The following is an 11,964-nucleotide window of genomic DNA, read 5'->3' as shown; positions in this document are numbered from 1 at the left end:
ACATGAATAAATGAAACAAGGACAAAAATAAAGTCCAAATCCCTTAATATGGCACAGGTGGAGCCTTCATAAGCCCTTTCAGCCCCAACTTTCTGGCTCTGAAGTATGGGGTCTTTCTCTTAGGCCAAATCAGCAGAGCTCCCCTCTCAATGTCCCAGGAAGAAATCAGGTTCAAGGTGTGCAGAACAGAATACATCATTTCCCTTTATCAGTATGTTTCTAATCCTAATATTTAAATCTTTTTTAAAATTGAAGTATATTTGATTTATAAAGTTGTGTTAGTTCCATGTGTATAGCAAAGTGATTCAGCTATATATATATGTATACATATATATATATCTGAATATATATATATTCTTTTTCAGATTCTTTTCCATTATAGGTTATTACAAGATATTTACATAGTTCCTTGTGCTATACAGAAGGTCCTCCCAATTTTAAAATCTTAATGAATGAAATCTCTGTCCATCCAGTCAAAAAACCAGAAACATGAATGTCATTCTGAGAGCTTTCCCCTCTCTCATTCTCATTATTTAAATTTTCATATGTCCTGGGGATTCAACCATTGAAATATCATTTTAGGTCTTCCATTATTTGCCAGGAATGTTACAATAGCCTCCTAACTGATCTCTCTACCACCAGCCTTAACCCCTTCTCCAAGGCTCTTCTCAATACTGTCAAATGAGTTATTCATTTTAAAGTATGAATCTAGTGTTCTCTTAGTCAAAATCTTCAGTGTTCTCTCATTTCTTCCAGATTGTTCCAAACTCACCAACATGTTATAATAGGTCTTAATTCCCACAAATGTCTACTCTATGCTCCACCCACACCAAACCGTGGGCACCATTTTTTTTTTTTTTTCCAATGCATTTTCACAGAGAATTTACCTACCCATAATACATACCATCCCCAAAATCCTAAACTCTCTCCTACTCCCAACCAGGGCACCTCACCAACTCCATCACAATGTAACTCCATGTTCTTCAAGATTCAACTCAAGTTTTACCTACAATTGGGAGTCTTTTCATGAAAGCCCAACCTAGATCAGGAGTCTCCATTGCTAAACGATCTAATAGGCCCATCGTACGCTAATGGCACTAAGTAGGAGGGGCACCAAAAAACTGAGAAAAAAAATTAATTTGAAACCATTTGATTTTTTTGAAAGCAATAAAATACTTATACTGGGTAAAATAAAAACTTTGCTGGTCTTTATTGTACTGGTTTTATAGTTTAACATTATTTTTATGTTTAATTACAAAGCAGTACAACATAATCTTTTCAGTGGCACACCCTGGGTATCCTTCCTTAGTGCTCCCATATGTAAGATACCCTCTATAATTGTTGCTTTTCTTGAACATCACCCCAACTGGAATGTGAATTTTTTCTGAACAGGAACTGTGGCTTTCCTTGTTTATACCCAGTGGTCATTACGATGCCTGCCAAACACTAGGAGTTCAATAAATAGAGAAGGAAAAAGGAGGGAGTAAGGGAGGATGGAAGAAAGGAAGGGAGAAAAAGAACAAAGAGGGAGGAAAAAGGAAGTTCCTTCTAGCCCTAATATCCTATGCTTCTAATTTTGAAACTGAATTCTCAATGTCCCTTTTGCCCAGAGAGCGGTGATAGCAACATACAGAAAGACAGCTTTGAACGTGGATAATCCTGAAGGAGGCTAAAATCAGTCCTTATCAAAACCACACTACTCTAAGGATAAGTTGATTTTTCCCTGGCTCTAACCTAAAGAGGGTTTTAATGTAAATCCAATCTCAATTTTGAGCTCCCACAGGATACATAACTAGTCACTATCCACCATCTTCCCTGACCTGCCTGGTTCTTTATACATACCTCAAGATACTCTCTGGGCTACCAGGGTCTCAGGTACAAACTAGAGGATCCCAGAGGCTAGGTATCTTTACATATCAACTTTCATATAAATCTTAACCTGAGACAATCCAGTAGGTGGTCCAAAGTGTGGTATGTTCTGCTCACACCGAACCATGAGCAATGGCCTACCCCTTCTACCCTATTTGCACAATGACAAAAGCCTACAAATACAATAGGTCACAGGGCCCTTTTTTCCATTAAAAAAATAATAAAAGGCTAAACTGAGATACACGCTAAATGAGAGCCAAAGTATTTTGAAAAGTTATAATGAATTCTTAAGACAGGAATTCTATTATGCATAATATAAATATCTGTATTTAAGGAAGATAATGGTTTAGCTCCAGGAAATAATAGCTAAGCAGTGATGAGTTAAGCAAATGTTTTACAATTAATGGAAATAAAAATTACATATTATTACAGTTAAGGGATGCTCAGAGAATGGGACAGGAGGTAACTCATACAAATGGACTCTAAAGCAAGAGAGAATTAAAGGTTCTATAAAACAGACTCTCTCTCAAAGAGGGAAACTGAAAGAAGACCAAACTTCTTGAAGTTCAAAGATGCTAAATTCTACTATTTAAAGCCCATTACATATGTAGTTACTGGCATAGCCATTTCTTACCTTCAACAGAGTCAATTCGCCTCTTAAAATGAGATATTTAAAGGCAGATTGTTGGCTTGGCGTCTTGGATGGCAGATCACAGAGTTCCAAAGCCCTTAAGACTCTGTAGCACTAGTTCTTACTAAGTCGTAATTAACTTCATTGGGAGTTACATGATAGCAACTTAGAACAGAATTTGGCCGAACATTTTTAGTATTCTTCCACTTGGTAATTACTACTTCAGTGGGAATCTCAAGTAAAAAACAGAGGGCAGAATTTGGCCCACAAAGAGAAGCACATCAAGTAACTGGCCCAATTTATAATGCCAATAACAGAGTGTATTAAAATCTCCCATGAAGCACCCCATTAGCTCGTTGATTTCATCATAAATATAAATTCAACCAAAATGACTACTCAGATCCTTTACCAAGTCTCCATGAAGGGCAGTGTGTAGGGGAGAATATGGCTAGGGAATGGCTCCATATACCCAATAACCACCCTAGAAGGGCAATTATGTACAAACTAAGTAAAGGCTAGATGCTGTTTGGCAGTGTAACCACATAATAAATTCTTGTTGATGCAAGAAATAGGAGCCATCACAGCACTAGTCTGGGCATTAAGTATCTGAAGAATAAGATTTAGGCCTAAGATTTGGACTTGTGTTTCAAAATGAAAACCCAACACTAGGCTCAGAATGATAGCTATAATGATAGTTATATATTAGAAAACTTTATACAATATGCAATTTTTCACTACCATTAATTGTGGAACGTAACATTTCCTGAAACTCAATCCTGATTGTTTCTTCAAAAGTTGTTTATATAGTGCATGACCTAATTTTTATCATAAAAGTGGAGACTTTTTTTTTTTACTTGCTTGTTTTAAATTACAGTATTTATTTGGAAACTAATTTTAGGGAATTATCAACTTAACATTTGAGTTTAAAGGACAATCAAAAATCACAAACTGATGCAGAATATAGGAAAACAATATTTTAAAAATATCTTCTTGTCTTCACTACCTATGTTCATCCCAGTGATTCACCTGGGGCACTAAAGAAGATAACTAATTCATTTCCTAAGGGCCATCTCACAATCCCCTTGATGTGGTGTCTTGGCCAGACTTTCAATTGAAGGTCATTAACACCACTTCCCCAACAGCCTGAACTGACTCTTCTTTGTCATGAAGTCCTCACTCTCAACCACCACCACCTCACCTCCCAGCAGCCCCTACTGTTTTAACGGCCATAGCACTGAGAAACAAAAGAAATCGTACCAATATGCCCTACCAAGTAAAGCAGACTGCTTTCCCATTGGCCAGCCCATCCATCAATGCGCCATGTTTGTTAACATTCTGAAAGACATTTGTGCAGAGAACAAATTGACGGAGCCCATGTTTATATCAGAAATTTCAGAAACGGCAAGAGATTTATTCATGGATCTTAACACCCATTCAGACTGTCATAAAACACAAAGGACCAGATTCAATAAAACTCTCTCCAACTTCCACAACACTAAAGTCTGTGTGAGCCTTCAAAACAAAATCAATTTTTCCAGTTTTGCAAAGGGCTGTTCAGACTTCAGTAGCATGGAAGCCAGCTGGGGCATTTCCTTACTCATCCCCTAAATTAGTTTCAAAAGTAGTTTTGAGGACCACATTTGATCAGAAGAATTTGCATGCTTTTTCTCTCTGTCTCTCTCTCTCCTTTTTTTTTCTTTTTACATATTTCAGAGTACATCACATGGAGAACAAACAACAGAACCGCAGCATATGTCTCACGCAGTTAAAAGCTTTAAAACTGGCCCATAAAACAGAATTCTTTGGTACACAGTGAAAAATATTTTTTGATTCCATAATCCATACTGCAGTAAAATTGGGTCTAATCATTTTGAAAAGTTGCTGTGTCCATAGACAGCTGTTCTTCATACATACTGGGAATGTTTCCTTTACATTCCTAAGGACATAAGAGTTTGACATCAAGCCAATACCTCTAGAAATGGTGAAAGCTAAACACACCCCATACTGATGCTTTTACTCTCCCAACAAACTTTCTTCCACAACTAAAATGTTAAAACTTTTACCCCACAGCCCACATTCTGAGATTAGTCCAATAACTAATGTTCTGTCCAAGTAAAATACATTTTGTCATAGCTTGAAAATGTTACCTTTCACAGAAGTATAGTATTTCTGACCAGCAGGGAACATATGTCAACATTATCTATTATTACCCAATGTCAGGACCAAAAAGGGAAGGTGGGTGGTGGATGTTAATAACGACTTAAGCGATTTCTAAAAGAGGCATTTGAGAAGTACAAAGCCAGAAGTTTCAAATGTTTTGTCTTATTTTCGCTGTGTCAGCAACCTGCCCCCCGCCCCCCCCCCCCAAGAACAAATCTAATGCTGCCTCCGACCCAACGCCTAGTTCTCTTTTCAATTTTAGCCAATGCTTTGCTAAGCTGGAAAGTTTGAAAAATACCCTAGAAAACTTCTCCACCAGAAATGAAAAACAAAAACATATGACCAGCAATGATGAAAGCAACTCCCACTCGCTAAGAGAAAGATTTTCAATCACAGAAGCACACGGCTTTTGGATTGGAAATTTTATTTTCATTTTTCAAGCTACTTGTCTGGTGTTTAGATCTGGGGGTTGGGTTTCTTGTTTAACATTGGAGGAGGCAGGGGAAATGCATGTTGGGAGTGTAACTGTATTTAAGCAATTTTCACAAAGGTAAGCAGAAAGTATTCTCATCCTACAAGGCTGCAGAGAAGACAATGCCCATCCCCCCTTCAGTATGGGTTTCCCCTCCAGGAGGAGCTGAAAGTCACAGTCGGCAACAGTCCATAGGAGGAACAGTGTCTCCCACTTTTCCTAAAGTTGGATCAAGATGTGGCACAAAATATATCATGAACCTGTGGCTCACCATGCCCCCTATCCTGGGAAGCCATGACCATGAACTGCAAATGTATTTGGAGGCACCGTGATTGGGAGCAATTAAGTTATTACGGTCCCTTTGGGCCATGTGGTTCTATCTGGTGTTTCTCAAAAAAAAAAAAAAAAAAAAGAAAACAAGAAATTTGAGTTCTCACTTTACCACATACACATCTTGGGGAAGAGAGTACTGTGGGTCACAGGTAAAGACATGGGTCCTGGTTGAAGCCTGGAACAGGAAGTACTGGGATAAGATGTCCCCTGAGTCCTGGAGATCTGTGCACTTTCCATCAAGGGCATAGTGTCCTGGGGTTCTGGGCCTATTGGAAAGTAGGTTCTCATTCATTCATCTGTTCGGTTACTGTAAAAATGAATCTTTCCCTTTGAAGAAATCATTCAGGAAAGATTATAAAATAAAAGCAACTAAATAAATCCTTCATGCTAGGAGACTCTTAGAACTGCAGAACACTCAACCCATGGGACAGCACATGTCACAAGACTGTGGAGGAAGGTGGTAATGCTTACTGTTTTGACTTTTGAAGGAAGTTATTTTAATTCATTCTTCCTCATCTCACTCAGCTTCTGAGGACAGAAGTCATGGAACTATAGGTTCCTGCTAGATATATTACTAAGGCAAAAAAAATGTTAATCCTATTACTTAAGTAGTAAATATTGCCACCCAAACAATATTTTAATTGCTAAGTGGCAGAAGTCTATAATCATCCCACAACTGAATGGTGGGTCCAAGACAATCAAATTATAGAGAATTTTCTGCTCTTCATGTGTTGTGATGGTGCCCAAAGCACCAAGTAGAGGAGAGTGCTTTGAGGTAACTCTTCCAGTGCTGTAGGAGAGGTGGAGTTCCCTCAGTTCCTTTGGTTCATCATTCCCTTTCACCGACTCCTCTGGGACCATTTCGGGTTAGGTCAGGGGTTTGCTTACATTCACGGTAGAGGAAAAAGTTAACTGGCCCCCTCTCATTTAGAACATGGCTTCTGTGAAGCTCCACCTGAGCTAACAAACCGCAGAAGATGTTGTACAAAAATAGTACTAACCTAGATAAATAGAGTGCCCTTTAAAAGAATCATTAAATGTTAAGATGGAAAAAAAACCTTCAAAGTTCAACCTCCTTATTTTCAAAGATGAGAACTGAAGCCAAGAGACTGAGCAATTTGCCATGTCACACAGCTTAGTAGGTGCCCTGATTCCACTCCATTTCAGCATGACATCATGGGAAACTAAATAATAGTGTTGGAAGCCATGGTCCTGGTCCACTTAGGACAGGGAGAGTTGCGTAGCAGATTGCAAAGTGTGTGAGGGGACCCTAAATTAGGATGCTGCTTACATGTGCTTCTTCACCTATGATTTGGGCACTTTTCTGCAAGTATCTTGCAATTCAAAAAGAAAGAAAGAAAAATTATTAAATACAGTAAAAAAAAAAATACATATATCATTTCCAATTAAAAAAATCTCTAAATACAAAATTTTAAGATAAAGTACTACATACAAAGAGGGTTGACTTAAGTTAGGCTATCAATTCAACCCAAACACTGGGAAATAAGAATTGCAATAAGGTAAGCAATAACATATGTCTTCAAAATAATAATAATATTAATAGTAATTTTTATTTGAAATGCACTAGTCAGGTTACACAATATTCTATTCTCATTTCCATTGATCTTTAAGCAACCTCTTCTCTAAGGAGAAAATTTATTTGTATCATCATTTATAACTATGAAAACTGAAGTTCAGAGAGATTTATTAACTTGCCAAAGGTGACACAGCTAATAGGCTGGTACAGCCTGAAGGAGAATCTGGGTATTTTAACCTCTGCATAGCTAGGTATTCTCTCCACTACAGTGTGTTACCAGTAGTAGTAATATTTTGCTTTTGTGGGAACATAAGACATTCTCACGCCACACAAATTCATATCAAAGATTAGGCACTTTATGGGCATTCCCTGGCGGTCCAGTGGTTAGGACTCCGAGCTTTCAGTGCCGAGGGCCTGGGTTCAATCCCTGATCGGGGAACTAGGATCCCATAAGCCGCACAGTGTGGCCAAAAAAAAAAAAATTTAGTAAAAAATTTAGTAAAAAGATTAGGCACTTTAGGGATTACAAACATGGAATGGAAACCTATCTTCAAGAAACTTGTTCTTTCATAAGGAAGTGAAACAGCTTAGTTTTTAAGATGTAAGTTCAATCACCAGAAATTAATCTTATGGGACAATTTTGTCTTCACTTGCATTTTGAGATGGCCAACGTCTAAGAAAAGCTGAAGAAGCATTTTAGGCTAAAATTGCCGAGAACTAAGTTCCTTTTTGAGGCTAGAAACATTTTTAGGGGTGGAAGTGGGGGAACAGCTGATATTTGAATTGTTTTTCTCTGCTGGTACACGAGTCATGAGTAGACTTTATGCCTTATAGAGAGGTTAACAGACACTAAAGAAAATACCACTATCAATTTTTGGTTTTTGACAAATTTAGAATCTAAAACATGTAAATAATTCATAATCTCTACCACACTCCATCTATAAAATTTGCAGATAAAAAAAATAAAATTGGAAGAGACGAGAAAATTAAAAGATGAAATTATGTCTGGGCCTTCTTCCTACCAATGTCATCTGAGCAGCAAACCTGGTTGAGCTTTGGAAGCTTTGTCAGTTTCAATGGTGAGCACATTAATTTATTTGTATGTTAGCTTCTTGGGGGAATAGGTTACATGGTCTGCTTCAGAGTTATTCTGGAACCTTTTTCTGGTTAATATCATCACAATCCTTGCTTCTTATATTGGCCAATGATTAATGGATGTCATTTGCCTGAATTTGGGTTGAGTGTTAATATACCATATTAGACTGCAACTGACAGGCTCCCTTCTTCAATTTATTTGAGGCTTCTTGCAGAATAGTAAAACATATCATGGATCCAGATACATAAACTAGCCAAGAACAGACAAGGGAAAGGATTATGCCAAATTAATATAACTGAAATAATCAGGACATGGTAGAATTTAGTCAATTATTTTTGACCCCTCTTTTTACCAATTTGGAGCACCACACAGTCAGTATGTTTGGTTGCCACAAGGCAAATAGCTGTAAGATTCAAAAATACCAAAGTGATAAGCTACAACCAAATTAGCATGCAAATTAGTACAATCTTTCTGAAGAAAAGGGCACTAACGTGAACTAAAAGCCTAAAATCCATATATATTTTGACTTGGCAATTCCACTTCTGGAAGTATGTTCTAAAAGAATAATCAAGAGTATGAACAAATATTTGTGCCAACCACATTTGTAGTCTTTAAAAGATGGGAAGCAACCTAATTGCTCAATAAAAGGGGATTAATTAACTAAATAATGGTGCAGCCAAGATAAAAGGTGTTGTGAAAGAATATTTAATGACACAAATATAGTCAATATGTACTCTTACATGAAAAGACTTTTTTTTAAATTACAGTAGGATTTACATTTCTAAAATGTGCCTATAACATAACATATATAAAAGAAATGTTTGGACGAATGTGCACCATTAACAATGGTTATTTTTAATTTGTGGGATTGTGTGTGGTTTCCAATTTTCTTCATTTTATATTCTCTATACCTCCTATATTTTTTATAATGGACATGAATTATTTTGGTTAAGAGAAAAACAAAACAGATTTTTTTTTTTAATAAGGAAGGAATAGCTACCACCATGGTACAGAAGCAATTGTCAATGACGCAAAAACAAAAAATGTTATAGGCACATTATTTAAGTTCTTTTCTATTCAAAGTGAAAACCCCTTTCCAACAAAAATGAAAGTAAAGTACAACAGTTGTTTTTAATTACCCCGCTTTTGGGGGACTATCCTATAATGTCAAATATTTAAATTATCTGAGGACAATACTGAAGGTATCAGTTTAAACATAGCAATGTTGTTCAGTGGACTACAGCCTTGATATTTAATCTGCTGTTATGAGTTTACATAATCTTTCAGTGTCTCAGTTTAATTACTAATAAAAAGGGGACAGGCTGTGAGTCATACTCAGCTCATTGAAGAATATTAGTCCAATCAAACCAAAAAGATGCTTTAATTTCATTTGGTCCTAGTTCCTGCTTTAGAACAGAATTAAAAACAAATATAGAGAAAGAGATGGAGAAAGTGAGTCACCTAATTTACATCTAACATAATGCAAGCATTTCTTAATAGGTGTTCGGTATCTGAAGGGCTAAATTATAGCATCTTAGAAGCAACTTCTTAATGGAAAATCTTAGCACTTTTAATCTTACTGCAGATTTTTTACCTTGTCAACTCAGAATCCATCTGATTTTGAACAAGAAAAATCTTTTACTTGGAGACAAAGGTAAGCCACAGTACACCTCAAACTAATTAAATATCAATCTCTTCTGGAACAATGGTACAAAGAAAAAGGCAAATTGTATTTTATAACTCAGACAAAACAGTCATCCACCAAAAGAATATTGCCTTCTTCTAATTATTAGAATAAATCATTCCATGGAAAACTGTTTGGCACACAGTGAAGATAAGAAGATGATAAACATAATACAAAACAATAAAAGGAGATAGATTCTCCATTCAAGCAAACTCATCCTAGTTGTAAGTGAAACCCTTGAGGGAATACATACCAAGGCACCTCAGAGGCCTCAAAATGTCTATGGCACTTCACATAAGTCTTGGATATAACCTAGTCTGATTAAGATTGAACCAATGTAATTTTCGGTAACTGGTCTCTTGTAGTATTCCAACTAAAATAAAATATTTAAAACTCTTTTCTCAAAAAAATGTATTTGTTTTTAGAAGAAAAGATGTGATAGATATTTCATTCACCAAGTATGGGTTGAGTAAGCATGGAGCTGGTGGTTTTTCCTTGACCAGGTAGAGTATTAAGCATTTGGAGGTAGAGGAGTAGGTTGGAGCACAGCCTGGGATGTTGCTTGAGTTTATTTTTGAGTAGCCTCCCTCTTTCCAGAGACGTCTATGGCACTGAGAACCCAGGTGAATTTGTAGAAGCTTTTCATGTCTTTGGTTTTGAGCCCAAAAGCAGATACTTGGAAACTACAATTGCAGGAATTTGGGCTACTTTGTTCTTTTAATTAAAAGAAAGAAAATAGGGACTTCCCTGGAGGTCCAGTGGTTAGGACTCTGTGCTTCCAATACAGGGTTCTCGGGTCCAATCCCTGGTCGGGGAACTAAAATCCAGCATGCCGCGAGGTGCAGCCAAAAAAAAAAAAAAAAAAAAAAGAAACAAAATAAATAAACCTAATAAGTTATCATTACTATCCCCCTGAGTCAGCTGTCCAGTGTTCCTCATGGTCCTTGGGTAAAGCCACTCTCCATAGACAGACCTGCCCAATCTATGATAAGGTTTTCTGGCAGTGTGGAGAGGACAGCTCACTTGTCACTTTTCCTAGAAGTAACTTCGTGATGGTGGCTAGCTCACTATTGTCCAATAACTTCCTATGAAGTTCCTCCTTCAGACTCACCATCCAGTACTACCCTTAGCTCTAGAAAATGGCACATCACCCTTGGGAGTATCTCCTCTTGAGACATATTCCCTATATCAACAATTTAGCTCTTTCTAAATTTCTGTGTGGGTCTACCTCAAGTAATTGCACACCCCCATTTATTCTTAACTATGTGAATCTCGACTAGAACTCTGTCCACTAACCCATCTCCCAGTTAGGGTACTCAACACCTCTCATCACCTCCATGGTTCTTCCAATAATATTTGGAAGATTGTGAGACATTTAGGAGAAAATCCCAGTTCTCTGGTGCCACTAACCCTAGTTTAGTGAACTTTGGCTCATTCTCTGAAAGACCGGCCCTCCTAACGCAATAAAAGAGCACAGATATATGAGAAATAGAAAATCTCTAATAATAACATGGTCTGCATAGAAAAATCAAAAGTGTAACATTTGACACTACATAACACACATTTCTCAGTCTGTTCAGATACAACAATACTATGAAAAAGGAAAAGGAATAGAGTATATTTTGCAAGAATTTTGGCTATGAATATAAATGATGAGCAAAGATGGGTTATTTAGGGATAGTAGAGCTGAGAGAATTTGGGGTGGTGTTTTCATTTATGTTAAGGCTTTTTTTCAGATAAGGGAAGTGTGATTATCTCTGTAATAATATTGGTAGCTACCATTTAGCGAATACTCTGTTTCAGGGAGTTCTCTCCATACCTTTTCTAATTTAATCTACACAACTGCCCTTCCTTATACCCATTTTTAGGGTGAGGAAATCAAGGTTCAGAGAAATTAAGTAATTTGTCCACTGTCAAACAGCTAGTAAATGAGAGAGTCTTGTTCAAACTGAGGTCTACAGATTCTAAAGCTTGTATACTACCACTCAAATAAAGGCAATGAAGAGGGAAAAGCTAGGCGTGTGGGAAAGAGCCTGCAATTGTTTGAATAAACAAGCCTTCAGAAGAAGCTAGAAAAATTGGATTCAAAACAGAAGTATAGGAGGAAAAGCATCCTTTGGAAGGTGGAAACATACTTACTTCTTGGAGACAAAATGAAGTACATTAAAAATTAAATGGTTCT

The sequence above is a fragment of the Eubalaena glacialis genome, chromosome 1, assembly GCF_028564815.1.
Source record: "Eubalaena glacialis isolate mEubGla1 chromosome 1, mEubGla1.1.hap2.+ XY, whole genome shotgun sequence".
NCBI classification, from domain to species: Eukaryota; Metazoa; Chordata; class Mammalia; order Artiodactyla; family Balaenidae; genus Eubalaena; species Eubalaena glacialis.
Note: the sequence above shows the minus strand (reverse complement) of the source record.